The sequence below is a fragment of the Balaenoptera acutorostrata genome, chromosome 17 (assembly GCF_949987535.1).
Source record: "Balaenoptera acutorostrata chromosome 17, mBalAcu1.1, whole genome shotgun sequence".
Taxonomy (NCBI): domain Eukaryota; kingdom Metazoa; phylum Chordata; class Mammalia; order Artiodactyla; family Balaenopteridae; genus Balaenoptera; species Balaenoptera acutorostrata.
In genome coordinates, this window is record NC_080080.1 from 41,836,551 (window position 1) to 41,851,968 (window position 15,418).

General features: G+C 44.4%; 1 pseudogene; it reads left to right on the plus strand.

Moving 5' to 3' along the window:
• The first annotated feature begins 1,052 nt into the window (after window positions 1-1,052).
• On the plus strand, window positions 1,053-13,267 carry LOC130705515 (tigger transposable element-derived protein 1-like; annotated as a pseudogene).
• The last annotated feature ends 2,151 nt before the right edge of the window (window positions 13,268-15,418 follow it).

Here is a 15,418-nt window from a genome sequence, read left to right on the forward strand (position 1 = left end):
TATGAGTGACTTTTTTAGATTCCACATATAAGTGAGATCATGCAGTATTTGTCTTTCTCTGCCTGTCTTATTTCATTCAGCCTCATGCCCTCAAGGTTGATCCATGTTGTCAAAAATGGCAGGATTTCCTTCTTTTTATGGTTGAATAGTATTCTATTGTATATATATATACCACATGATGTACACTTAGGTTGTTTACATGTCTTGGCTTTTGTGAATAAGGCTGCAATGAACGTAGGGGTGCAGATATCTCTTCCAGATAGCGATTTCTTTCACATTAGCTACACTGGACATGTGCTGGGCACTATATTAAGCATTTTACATCAACCACTTGTTAAAAATCAACAATGAAAAGCAAAAAAGGTTTCATAAGAAAACCCCTTTCAAATATTTTAAAACAGCAAGTTTGTCTCTATTTAGAATGGTTTGAAGTTTTGTCTAAAGACAGGAAGTCAGAATGAATAAATGACATGAGTCCTTCCCAAGTTTATTCATTAGGAGTAAGTTCAGCTGTGAGTGACAGAAAATCCAAAACAACAAGAATCAATCAAGACAGAAGTTCAGGGAATTCGCTGGTGGTCTAGTGGTTAGGGCTCAGCACTTTCACTGCTGGTGCCCTGGTTCGATCTCTGGTTGGGGAACTAGGATCCCACAAGCCATGAGGCATGGCCAAAAAATAAAAATTAAAAAATTAAAAATTAAAATAAGAGGTTTAAAAAAAAAATAAAAAGACAAAGTTCATTTAGCTCTTGTAGGAAAGAGACCCAGAGGTAATATGTCAGAAGCCCAGGCTCCTTTTGTCTTTGTAGCTCTGCTGTCCTCAAAGTGAGGTATTCACCTCATGGTGCGGGATGGCTGCTCCACCTCCAACCATCCTGTTCATATTCTAGCTGGTAGAAAGGGGTGGGGGATGGCACATAGCCGAGGACACTCCACTTCATTTAAGGACACACTAAGAAGTTGCACACACCACTTCTGCTCACATCCCATTGGCCAGCACTTAGTCACATGGCTGCTGTGCCTAGCTGCAAGGGAGGCTGGGAAATGTAGTCATGGTTCTGGGTAACCGTGTGCCCAGCTAAAGTACTTGGAGGTATAGTAGTATCCTACTCTAAAGGAAGAAGGGGGGAATGGGTGTTGGGAGACAATTAGCAGTACCTGCCACATCAAACTGGAAAGAGTTTCTTCTCTACTCTTTCTCTACTCTCGTCCCTTGTCTCCATCCTCTTTGCTGCTATCTCTGCCTCAGTTAAAGCCCTTATCATATGTGACCTAATTGCTCCAGTGACCAGCTCACTGGTTCCTCTGCCATCATTTACACACATCCCCTGCTCTCCTTAAATCCAGCCAGCATTCTGCTGCCATAGGATCTTTCTCTGAGATTAATCAGATCATTTTGAATCTCCCTAAGGATAAAACCCAAAGTCCCCAGCAGGGCATGCAAGGCCTGCCAGACCTCGTCCATCTCTTTGATCTCTGGTCTTGCCATGGTCTCAACTCCTTACACCTTGATTCAGTCACACAGACTGAGCTACAGCTTCCCAATGGTGCCACATACTCTTCTCCTCACAGTCTCTCTGCTGGAGCTCATGTAGCCTAACGCAAGGCTGACTTAGAGACTCTGCTCAGACATGGCCTCTTCTGGTCCTCTCCCCACCACTGGCCTGTCAGTGCCCCATCCTGTGCTTCCACGGCCCCCATCAGAACATTTACCACACTGTACTTAAAATGTATGTTTACTTGTCATCACCAAATTTTGTCTCCCTAAAAGCAGGACTTATATTTAGTTCAAGAAAGTTTTCCTGGATGTCTACTACATGTTATCTGCTATGCTAAATAAGCAGCCTGCAGCGCAAAGATAAAGACTGGCATAAGCATTTGCTGTTTTTCATGTCCAGAATACACTGAACTTTCTTTCACCATTGCACCCCAACTCTCCTCTGGAGAACCAGGGACTCAGACTTCACCCCCAGATTCAGAGCTGGGCAGGTACTAGTGGAGGACACTCAAGAAGTCTTTGGAAAAGTCTCACATGGTGAGGAACTGAGGCCTCCTGCCAATAGCCATGTGTGCGAGCCATTTGGGAAGAAGATTCTCCAGCCCCAGTCATGCCTTAGATGACTATAGTCCCTGCCAACATCCTGATGGAAACTTCATGAGACACCCTGACCCAGAAACACCCAGCCAAGCCACTATCAAATTCCCAATCCACAGAAACTATGAGATAATGTTAATTTTTGTAAGTCACTAATTTTGGGGTAATTCATTACATAAACATTGATAATAAATACTGTCATGTTCATTTGATTTCTAGTTTTCCAGGAGAAGAAAATGAAAACTCAATGAAATAAATTTGTGTTAAATTAAAACTACACACAGAATGGTGCTCAGCATTATTGTATTCAACCAGAAAACTGGCTTTACACTTCCTGTTGGCCTAAAACGTAACACTGGTCTTTGAGTTTTGACCCCCTAGCATTTTGAAGACCTGATGAGAAACAAATGAGCAAACTAATAAAACACACCTTAACTCCACAACTTCATTCTCTAGCAAAAAAGTGATTTTAGATGTAAAGAAATGAGTCTCTCTCAGCACCACTGAAATGTTTCAGAGGATACTGAAATGGAGCACCATGGAATCCCAGCCGTGTCACACAGTGTTGGGGAGCACCCACCACTGCAGTATCTCCCACTCTTACAGCCATGGAATGTTGAAATTATGGAATGTGTTAAGTAGGGCAGAAATCAGTCTCTGTTCCTTGAAGAATGCAATTTAAGAGAAATGTTTAGTAAAGCAGTGGGTGATGGAGTTGGCTCCCAGACTGACCAACTTAAAGGAAGAGAGATCTCCTTCAGCCTCACCCTCTCACTTGTCCCAGTGTTACCCATCGCTTCCACTCAAGTGATGAGAAATAAATGAGAAAAAGAATTTCTCAATATCTTTCTCTAATTTTTCTCCCTGCTTTGTAACAGAACCCTATTCATGACATAGCTTTCCTAAACTGAATGTACTCTGCCTGGGTAGATATAACTAAACTAAGAGAGTCATCTACTAGTTGTCAGGGGTTGGTATGGGAGGGAGGAGCAAGTGGGTAGAAAAGAAAATGTTAACTGACATCACTCTCATACAGTGGTTCTCAAAGTGTTCTTCCTGGACCAGCATCATTACCATCATCAGATTACTTGCTAGAAATGCAAATTTTCAGACCCCACCACAGACCTACTGAATCAGGAAGTCTGAGCATGGAGCCCAAAGAGCTGTGCAATCACAAACTCACTAGGTGATTCTGATGCATGCATTATAGCCATGGGTCTCAAACTTTGATGCACATTAGAATCACCTAGGGAGAGTTAAACAATCCTAATACTCAGACCAACTTAGTCAAAATCCCAGCCTGTTGAATGGAGCCATCAGTATTCTTTTAGAGAGAAAAATTTTAGAACAGTTTTTAGGATTGCAGCAAAATGGAGAAGAAGGTAACGATTTCTCGTATACTCCCTGCCCCAAAATATGTAGCCTCCCCTATTATTAGCATCCCCCACCAGAGTGGTACATTTGTTACAACTGATGAACCTGCTGTGACACATCATTATGACCTAAAGTCCATAGTTTACATTAGGGTTCAATCTTTGTGTTGTACATTCTAGGTGTTTAGACAAACATATAATGACATGTATCCATCATTACAGCATAATATAGAGGAGTTTCACTGCCTCCAAATCCTCTGTGCTCTGCCCATTCATCCTTCCCTTCGACTCCTGGCAACCACTGGTCTTTTTACTGTCTCCATAGTTTTACTTTTTCCAGGATGTCATATAGTTGGAATCATACAGTATGTAGCCTTTTCAAATGGGCTTGTTGCACTTAGTAATATGCACTTAAGATTCCTCCATGTCTCTTTATAGCTTGACAGCTCATTTCTTTATAACACTGAATAATATTCCATCATGTGGGTGCACCACAGTTTATTTACCCACTCACTTACTGAAGGACAGCTTGGTTGCTTCCAAGTTTTGGCAACTATGAATCAAGCTGCTATAAACATCCATGTGCAGGTTTTTGTGTAGATGTACGTTTTCAACCCTTTGGGTAAATGCCAAGGGTCACAATTGCTGGGTTGCATGGTAAAAGTAGATTTTGTTTTATGAGAAACTACCAAACTGTCTTCCAAAGTGGCTGTCCTCCTTTGCATTCCCACCACCGATGAATGAGAGTTCCTATTGCTCCACATCCTCACCAACATTTCGTGTTGTCAGTGTTCCACATTTTGGTCATTCTGATAGGTGTGTAGTGGTATCTCGTTGTTATTTTCATTTGCATTTCCCTGATGACATATGACATGGAGCATTATTTGCCATCTGTATACTTTCTTGGTGAGGTATCTGTTAAGGTCTTTGGCCCATCTGGTTGTTTTCTTATTGTTGAGTTTTAAGAGTTCTTTGTATATTTTGGGGTTTCTATTGATATATTCTCAAGCCCAGAGATTCTTTCCTTAGCCATGTCCAGTCTACTAATAAGTCCGTCAAAGACGTTGTTCATTTCTGTTCCACTATTTTTTTTATCTCTAGCATTTCTCTTTGATTCTTTTTTAGGATTTTCATCTTCCTGCCTATATTTCCCATCTATTCTTGCATGCTGTCTACTTTGTACATTGGAGCCCTTGGCATGTTAACCATATCCTAAATGCCTAGTTGGATAATTCTAACAACCCTGCTGTGTCTGGTTCTGATGCTTGCTGTGCCTCTTTAAACTGTGTTGCTTCCCTTTTTAAATGAGACATTATTTTTAATGGAAAAGGAGATCTTTTGTTTCACTTGAACAGTGATAGTTCTTTTACAAACCAGTTCTTAGCTCCCAAAATGTCTTTTCAAGTCACATAGAAAGTTTAAAAACATGGTGTCCAACACTGAAACCCACAGGTTGGGTCAAGAGCTTGAAGAGGGCAGGACCCACACCATTTCATGGTACTGTTCATCTGGAAGAGTTTAAATGTGTACACGTATCCAAGGTGCATTCCACAGGCACCTCAAATGCAGCTGGCAACAGTGGCCCTTCAGGCACCCGCATGATGCCCACCAACCCAGCATTGGCCACGGCCACGCCCTGCCCACCTCAGGGCCAAAGAAGCCATAGAAGGGCTGTTGGCACCCACTGCTGGACTCACTCACTACACCTCCTGCTCCTTGGTCTCATCCCCCCAGAGCCCTCGGGAAGCATTAGCCTTGAGAGAAGCCTTAGCTTTTGGCCTTTTAAGACACACAAAACTAGGGCCACATGTGAAAGGAGGCTCAAAGTCTATGATTACAGGGCTGAGAGAAGACCAACCCAGCTCACAGGTGAGCCAGGAGAGAGATGGGTGAGCCACCAGTTACAAAAAAACCTGTGAAGGGCCTCATGTTATAAACTGTTATGCAGTGCAGTGTATTCGTTTCCCAGGGCTGCTGTAACAAAGTACCAAACACTGGATGACTAAAGCAACAGAAATTTATTCTCTCAGATTTCTAGAGGCTAGACGTTCAGAATCAAAGTGTGGGCAGGGCTGATTCTTCCTGAGGGCTCAGAGGGAGTGTCTGTCCCATGCCTCACCTAGCTTCCTTGGGTTTCCTGGGCCTGTAGACGCGTCACTCCAATCTCTGTCTCTACATGACTTCTCCCCGTGTGCCTGTGTCTTCCCATGGCATTCTCCTCTTACAAGCACACCTATCACATTGGATGAGGGCCCACGCTAATGTCTTCATCTTAAACTGATTATATCGGCAAAGACTATGTCCAAATAAGGTCACATTCACAGGTGAGGACTTCAACATGTCTTCTGGGGGACATAACTCAACCTATAACCTGCAAAGAATGGACTCCTCTCTGAGGGTGAAGGCAGGCCTCAGAGAGGAGGTAATGGAGAGCAGGAGAGACTGGCCAGGACCTTTACCTGAGGCGCTTCAAAATCGTTGACTGTTTTGATAGGTAAATGTGCAACCCAAGAGTTGCCGGGAAATTGAGAGAGGGCAGAAAGCACGGGCCTGTGTGGCAAATTCCACTACCCTCATGCCAGTTCTTCAGACACAGGCAAGTGCTCTCCTGAGTCTCCTGTTTCCTCGTCTGTAAAGTACAAGTATCACTACCTACCTCACAATGTGGATGGGAGGATAAGTGTCTGGCACAAATAAGCCCCCAGAAGAATGAAGTCCTACCTCCTTCCTCCCATCCCCTGCCGCACCCCCCGCACAACTCCCTCAATGCTCTTCGCATGGCTCACTGTACCAGGTTTTGAACATCCTTGGAGAATACAAACATGCCTTCTTTTACTGAGCTTCACTTCATTGTGCTTCACAAATAACGCTTCCTTTATACAAATTAGTTTGATGCAACCACGCGTTGAGCAAGTCTATTGGCACCATTTTCCACAGCATTTGCTCACTTAGTGTCTCTCACATTTTGGTAATTCTCACAATATTTCAAACTTTTCCATTATTATATTTGTTATTGGGGATCAGTTACCTTTGACGTTACTATTGTTGTTGTTTTGGGGTACCACGAAGCGTGGCCATAATAAGACAGTGAACTTAATGAAAAAAAAACTAGGCTTCTTGCACCAGTTAGCCAAGTGGTGAATGTAAAGGAAAAGTTCTTGAAGGAAATTAAAAGTGATACTTCAGTGAACACTCGAATGATAAGAAAGTAAACAGCCTTATTGCTGACATGGAGAAAGTTTTACCGGTGTGAATAAAAGATCAAACCAGCCACAACATTTCCTTAAGCCAAAACCTAATTCAGAGCAAGGCCCCAACTCTCTTCAATTCTATGAAGGTCGAGAGACGTGAAGAAGGTGCAGAAGAAAAGTCTGAAGCTGGTTGGTTCATGAGGTTCAAGGAAAGATGCCAGCTCCAAAACATAAAAGTGCAAGGTGAAGCAGCAAGTGCTGATGTAGAAGCTGCAGCAAGTTATCTAGAAGATCTAACCAAGATAATTCATGAAGGCGGCTACACTAAACAACAGATTTTCAATGTAGATGAAACAGCCTTCTATTGGAAGAAGATGCCATCTAGGACTTGCATAGCTAGACAGGAGAAGTCAATGCCTTGCTTAAAACTTCAAATGACAGGCTGACTCTCTTATTAGGGGCAAATACAGCTGGTGACTTGAAGTTCAAGCCAATGCTCATTTACCACTGGGAAGTCCTAGGGCCCTTAATAATTACGCTAAATCTACTCTGCCTGTGCTCTATAAATGGACTAACAAAGCCTGGATGACAGCACACCTGTTTACAACAAGATTTACTGAATATTTTAAGCCCACTGTTGAGAATTACAGCTTATGAAAAAAGATTCTCTTCCAAATATTACTGCTCATTAATGCACCTGGTCACCCAAGAGGTCTGATGGAGATGTACAGTGAGATTCAGGTTGTTTTCATGCCTGCAAACACAACATCCATTCTGTAGCCCATCAAGGATCATTTGATCGAGGAGTCATTTTTACTTTCCAGTCTTATTATTTAAGAAACACATTTTGTAAGGCTATAGCTGCCATAGATAGTGATTCCTCTGATTGATATGGGAAAAGTAAATTGAAAATCTTTTGGAAAGGATTCACCATTCTAGATGTCATTAAGAACATTCATGATTCATGGAAAGAGGTCAAAATATCAACATTAACAGGAGTTTGGAAGAAGTTGCTTCCAACCCTCATGGATGACTTTGAGGGGTTGAAGACTTAACTGCAGATGTGGTGGAAACAGCAGAACTAGTATTAGAAGTGGAGTCTGGGGGGGACTTTCCTGGTGGTCCAGTGGTTAAGAATCCGTCTTGCAATGCAGAGGACACCAGTTCCATCCCTGGTCAGGGAACTAAGATCCCACATGACTCGGGGCAACTAAGCCTGTGTGCCATAACAACTGAGCACACGAGCCACAACTAGAGAGCCCTCATGCCACAACTACAGAGCCCACACGCTCTAGAGCCCATGCACCACAACTAGAGAGAAGCCCGCGCACCGCTACGAAGAGCCCACGTGCTGCAGCTAAGACCTGACACAGCCAAGAAATTAAATAAATAAATTAAATAAATATTTTTTTAAAAAAAGAAGTGGAGTCTGAAGATGCAACTGAATTGCTGCAATCTCATGATAAAACTTTCACGGATGAGGAGTTCCTTCTTATGGATTAGCAAAGAAAGTGGTTTCTTGAGATGGAATCTACTCTTGGTGAAGATGCTAGAAGATAGCTGAAATAACAAAGGATTCAGGATATTACATAAACTTAGTTGATAAAGCAGCACCAGGGTTTGAAAGGACTGACTCCAATTTTGAAAGCAGTTCTGCCGTTGGTAAAATACTATCAAACAGCATTGCACGCCACAGAGAAATCATTTGTGAAAGGAACAGTCAATCGATGCAGCACACTTCATTACTGTCTTATTTTAAGAAATCGCCACAGCCAACCCAGCCTTCAGCAACCACCACCCTGACCAGTCAGCTGCCGTCAACATCCAGGCAAGACCCTCCACCTGCAAAAAGATTACAACCCTCTGAAGGCTCAGATGATGGTTAACATGTTTTAGCATTAAAGTATTTTTAAATTAAGGTATGTATATTGATTTTTTAAGACATGCTATTGCATATGAACTTAATAGACTACAGTACCACATAAACATAATTTTATTTGCACTAGGAAACCAAAAAACTCATGTGACTCATTTTACTGTGGTGGTCTGGAACTGAATACCTTCGAGGTGTGCCTGTAATCTAATGAATTGAACCCAACCTTCCTTTCAAGAACAAACACTTCTCCTTTTGCTTCAGGCTGGATGGTTCAGCTTTGGCTATTTCACAGCGAGTAGAGTAGGACTTCTAAAAGAAGTTTGATATCATCCACCTATTATACAAAAGTCTACCCACATAACTGGTATGAATCTCACTCAGTGTTACAGCTGACTCCAGACTCCATCCCGCCAGGCTGGCAGAAAATGTAACCCAGGTCATTCCTGGGGGTCTCACTCACCTTCCTAGGGGAGTATCAAGCTTTGGGTCTTAACATGATGCCAAAGTTTCTCTCAATCCAGCCCACATGAGCTCTTGGGTCTGTGGCTTCCATGCCAGGCATGGTGTCCCCACCAGTGCTGCACTCAGCCAGGCCCTGAGGGGCTCTGCCCTCCTCCACACCTGGCACAAGCCGGGGTCTCCCCGACTGGAAGAATCTGCCAGTGCCCTTCCTTCCCCACCAAAGAATGCATCCCGCACCCCACCACGTGCTTGAATGGGAGACTATAAAGGGGAAAATACGGGGTGAAAAACAAACTTCCCAAGAATCAGTCTTTCCCCCACAAAGTTTTTCCTAAAACTTACCCAAATAGAAGCATGAGAATACCAGGAAGTGAGAACCTCTAATTGCACACTTAAACAACCACCTTTAATATTCTAATAAAAATATTGGTTGTTGCTCCCTTCAAAAAAAGGGTTTTTTTCTTTTTTTTTTTTTTATTAATCAAGGTTTGACAAGTTAAACTCCTTGGAAACCATTTTATTACAAGAGAAGCTAAAGAGAAAGAGAAAACGTCGAAATAAAAGTGTTTGTGCTGGAGAGGGAGGCGTCTGTGAGCCTGGGAAACCATTTCCCCTCTCCTAAAACCATCTGCCTCATAGGACTGTTGGGAGGGTTCAAGGAGAGTAAGAGCATAAAACAGACCGTTCAGGCTGCACAGAACTTGATAAATCTTGTGTATGTTAATGTTGTTGTTATTACTGCATGTGGAAGGCAACTAGAAACCACCAACACCTAACACAATTTTTCTTTCACTGTAAATGCACACAGATTTAGAAGCAGCCTGACTATTTTTGCCAAAATTTTAAAAAGCCCTTTCCTGAGATTTTTAAAGGAACACCTAAACCCACAATCTGACCCCAAAGGCCAGAGCGAAGGGTACATCATTTGACTTCCTCCCTTCAACACAGCGGATAATCCCAGCTGTGACCTCAAATTCGGGGGCTGACAGCACTGGACGCAGAGCTCCCTAAACCACAAAACCATTTCTTCAGGCCACAGTCCATGTGGAGAGGAAGGGCCGTGCATTAAGGTTAGACGTGCAGCTATAAATCTCATGCATATTTAGCATTTGGAAACTAAAAATCTGAAAAAAACCAAACAGTGAAAGTCAGTCTAGGGGCGGTCCAGTGGTTAGGACTTGGCGCTTTCACTGCCAAGCGCCCGCGTTCAATCCCTGGTGGGGAACTAAGATCCCACAAGCCACGGGGCATGGCCAAAAAAAAAAAAAGAAAGTCAGACTAGCATGCCCCCTCTCCAGAAAGAAACACAACCCTACCCTGTGCCTTCCCCAAATGGGCAACTGAGAAATTAAGCTTTTTTTTTTTTTTTTTGCCACAATACTTATATTTTATTCTCTCTTCTTCCTAGTCGTGTGACTCCCCCCAAACATGTTGAGTTGCATCCCCTATCCACCTCCTTTTATCAGTAGGAAAAAGATCTGATACGAAAGCGTTGAAATTAAGCTTCCTAAAGAACCAAACTATCAAGAAAGCTACACTTGAAAACTGATACTTGGCTCACGGTGTCACACTATGCCACAATAGCTCTCAAGTACAGCCAAAATGACAGGCTGAGTGTAATTCTGTTAAAGTCAGGCAAGTTTCGAATGTTTAAAATAACAGTTGAAATAGCAACAGTTATACAAACAAGTACAACTGCTTCAATGAAATGCGACTTGCTGATCTCTTCACTTTTTGGTTTACACCAACTGGCAGCTTACTAACTGTATGCCTGGGGAGTAAAGTAACAGCTGTAGGCACAATTCTCTTCACACACCCAGACAGGGACTCGGGGCACATCTTGAATAATGGTCTCAGGTCCAAAGGGCATTAGTCAATAGGCACCATGTGAGTTCTCAAAAGAGTTAATGGAAAAACAGAAGCTGAGAAAACAGAAGCGGGGGCCAGGGAGGGGGGGGTGCAGTAAGAGCAGAGGGGGTAGGGAAAAGAGGAGTTCTGGAATAAAACAGCCATCTTTGAATGGCAAACACGATCATTGAACAGTGCATATTACACTTAAGCTAACAGTACCAACTGCTAGAGCTGGAGGTAAGTAAAATTATACCAATTTTTATTTCAAGGTAGTCATATTTATTGTAGTACTTATAAATTTTGCAGTCACTTAACATGTGTAAAGCTGTGTTACTGGTCTTATCTCTTTCTTTAAAGAAGTGTCACTGATGACGTTTTTCAGGATAGTGTCCCAACCCTACTTATTCCATAAGCCCTATAGTTTTTCTAAATAAAACTTTTTATGTTGAAATAACTTACAGGAAGTTGCAAAAATAACACAAAGATTCCCCTATATCCTTCACCCAGCTTCTCCCAATGGTGACATCTCATATAGCTGTAGTACAATATCAAAACAGGAAATGGAACGTTAGTCCATTATTGTTAACTATAGGCCTTCTACATATTTTCAGCATTACAAAAAAAAACTGCATTCATTCATGTGTGTGTGTGTGTTAAGTGACCCCTTTTGGTGTCATACACGCTCTCTCACCTCTCCTCACTACTCCTCCCTTTTCCATTCTACGAGCCAAACCAACCACTTACATAACCTAACTCGTCCTTATTTCCCTATTCTGAACTCCTCCCCCAATTATTTTCAATTTGTTTATCTTGTGCTACTATATTTATGTAAACTATTTAAGAACCTTTTGGAATAAGCAGGGGAAATATATATATATATATATATATATATAAGTCATTCCTTCTTGAGAGCTTCAAGGCTGGTGACCAAGTGGAGATTCAGGGAGAGCTGCGAGCTCAGTGAGGACACGGAAGCTCTGCACTGTTTCATTGCGCCTTGACCTGTGCATCTCTTCCATCTGGCTGTTCCTCAGTTATATCCTTTCATAATAAACTGATCATCTCAAGGGGTATTGGGGCTCAGGGCAGGCTGCCCCCAAATATGCCTAAGTGGCATATTAATTATTTTGAATTAAAGTTACTTAAGAAATAGCTGATACAAGAGGGACACTGACCCTCCTCCCTGTCCTCCTGAGAGCAGGAACTGAGTCTCCCATGTGAAAGGTTTCCTCCCTGCCTCTGGAGGTAAAAGGACACCCTTATCACCAGAGACACCCACTGCCTGGGCCGCAGGGAGAGAGCGGCCCAGGCCTTCCAGGAGCAGGGGCGCCCTCCATCCACACTCGACTGCTGCACTTGGCTTTGACTGGGTTTGCTCCTTCTTCCCATCAAGGTGCCTTGAACTAACTCTTCACCAGGTCGTTCCCAGCTCCCAAGTAGGCGCCAAATCTTTCCCATGACCACACTTCGAAAACTTCAGGAACAATAAGGGCATCAAAGTCTCATCACTTCCCGACCACCCCGCCCCCACCATAGGTGGCAGTAGCTAGCTGTAGTGGAATTAGTCTCAGAGAAGGTCAACTCTACCAGGAGCGTCCGGGAGAGGGTAGCAATAACTGAGCGCACCCGAGAGCCAGAGTCCCCCACCGTTCCGGCGGCGCTTCACTCCATTTGTGTTTGCAGCTGTGCCCCAAACTGCTGGCTACTTGCATCCGCCCCATAAAATCAAAAACAACGCTTGCGAACATTAGTGCCTCTGGGAGGACCGAAGAAAGGGCGCATCACCCACAGGACTCCAGAACTCTCGGGCCCCCGACTGGCCGCGGACCCCGAGGTCCCAGTCTCTCCCTCTCCGCTTCCCCGGTGCCCCGACGTCGCGCGGCAGTCGGCCACCTCCGCTCCCCCGGCGGCGGCGATGCAGGCGCAGCCTGGGGAATGGACCCGGGGGCCGCGGAGCTCGGACGGCGCCTCGCCGCCCGGCGCCCGCCGGTATCCACGCGGGAGCGGCGCACCCGCTGCTCCGCCCGCCGGCGGGATTACAGTGGCTACTGGGCAGCTGCACCTCGACGCGCACCTGGGCACGCCCCCGCCGGGCAGCCGCTGGCCGCCTCCGAGCAGTTCAAGCCGGCCGCGCCCCGGACAAGCGCGGGCCTGGGGCACCGCGAACAGCTGGTCGCCAGGCTGTGCTCCCGAGGCCACCAGCACGAGGTGTGACGCCCTCCAGGGGTCCCGCGGAGGCGACAAGGAGGGGCGGGGCCCGCGACCCTGTGAAGCCGTCTGCGGGAGCGCGGGGCTCTCTGAAGCCCAGGAGGAAAGGAGGAAGCAACGCCCGCCCCGGAAACCCGAGACCCAGACGCTGGGGTCTGCAGGCAGGAAAACGGCGGTCTGCGACGGGGATGCCGGAGCTCCCAGACACTAGGACGTGACCCGCTCCCCCATACTCAGCAGCCAATCCGCTCCCCTCGATTGGCGACGGGCCCCGCCCCCTCTCCATTCGCTTCCTGGGCAATTGGCCACCGAGCCTTTGCAGTTGTTTGCTGCGGGAGGGTTAGGCTTCCCTTCACTTTGTCAACTCGGTTTCCATTAATTAGTGCCAAGCAGTATTCTCTAAATACTCGTCGATTTCAGGATGCCTCTCAGCGTTAGCGAACTCGAGAGACTTGGTCTCAACACAGACCACCCACCAGGGGCGCTTCCTGGGGTGCCCATCCTTGCTGCAGTTGCCTAGATTCCAGGCAGAGGGCCCTTTGCGCACTGTGCAGCTGCACTCAGACGGCTCTAGAAGTGGTACACTGAGACCTCACGTTAGCCTCTATCACATGGTCTCTTGGCTTCTGTTTCCTTGAATAAAGCTTACGCACCTGAGAATAATCTGGAACTGATATTGAACAGGGTTCTTGGCCTTCCCCAGTCAATAGAAATTGACCAGAGGCCAGTCAAGAAATTCAGGCAAGGCTTTATTGGGGCCCTTGCTGCATCAGGGAGGAGCAATAACAAGTAAGGTTCCTTTGCTCACTCCCTGAGGGCGGTGAGCTGGTTCCTTATATGGGATGATGGTAGGGGTGTGTCCAGGGGTCGGGCCAGAGCGATGACTCAAGTGTTTTGCCCACCCCTTTGGTGGTGGTGTGTGCGGGGGGCATGTGCAGTAGTACCCTGCTTTTGCTCCGGGTCTTCATAGGTGGCAGTTAGTTTTGGGGTTTCGGGGGGTTTTTTTGGTCTTTTTGTATTTTTTGTCCATAATTCGTCCCAATTGTGCACGCACATAGTTATTTTTAGTCCCTTATAGTTTCTTTGTATCAATATGTTGTAGCTGGAGGAGACGTTTGTCCAGGTACAGGCATTGCAGCAGTGCAGCAAAGGGTACCAGGTCCCAGCCTGTCTCAACCTCTTTGGCGGAGGTTGCTGCTCAGTTCTTTCTGCCAAAGAGGTCCCCATCTCCTAGATCTCCCATTTCCATAAATCTGAGATAAGTGCCAGAAGCCAGCCAAGAGAGTAAATCTAGCTTTAAATCCCAGTTACAACATTTACTTGCTGTATGAACATTATCTGTAAAATGGACATAATAATACTAATTATTCTATAGAGTTGTCAAAGAATTAAATGAAAGAATTATGTCAAAGCATATAGTATAGTGACTAGTACAAAGTAAATGCTCAATAAGTGTTTATTGTTACTAAATATGGCCAGTGGCCTAGTCCAAAAATTCAAGCTGGGCCAGATTCCCTCTCTCAGAAACTTGAAATGAGTATAATAGATCAAGGCAATTAAAAAATTGGAGTTGAAGCTGAAATGATGCCATGACCCAGGTTTAGGAATAGGCCAAGCCAAAGGAATAAAAAAGCAGGAAATGAGTAAGCATAGGTAACTAACTGTTAAGAGAACAGAGGAGATGCAGTGAGATGCAGATGTCTGGTGAGGGACCATGCAGCAAATGAGAGACACTGGTTACTTAAGAGGTCTTGGCTCCTGATATTTATTTCCACAATGAAACTCCTCCCTCCTTAACTTTTATTAAGGTACGTTAACTTCTGCTCTTTGCAAGTGGAAGCGTTTAACTAGAGGATTCCCCAGTTGTGATTGGAACAAAATGACATGACATCACTTTGTTTCTCTGCTTCCATCTGGATTAAGTTAGCAACTATAAAACAGGAGTTTCCAGCTGGTTCTCTGCTCCAGGAAAGCAGGTAGTGATGAAAAGAAACCAGACCCTAACTCTGGTCATACATACATGTTTCATGTGACTAAAGCAGGATTAATTTCAGAGCTGGTCCTATAAATAAAGTATGACCATGAAAATTCTTTGCATTTCACCATTAAAGATGACTCAAAATTCAAATCCAATCATATAAGGTAATAATAGAATGGCTGAGATTTGTTTATATTAATGCTCACTGAGTAGGGAGTAAAAAAGGATCTCAAATATTAAAAAAAATTATATATGTGTGTATGTGTGTATCACTTTTTTTGCTTATAAAAATTATAAGTCCTTAGAATCATGTAAATATATATTGCTAGTTACTTGGTCCAATATACTTATATTTTATTTAATAAGCTCATCCTTAGGGCTGTT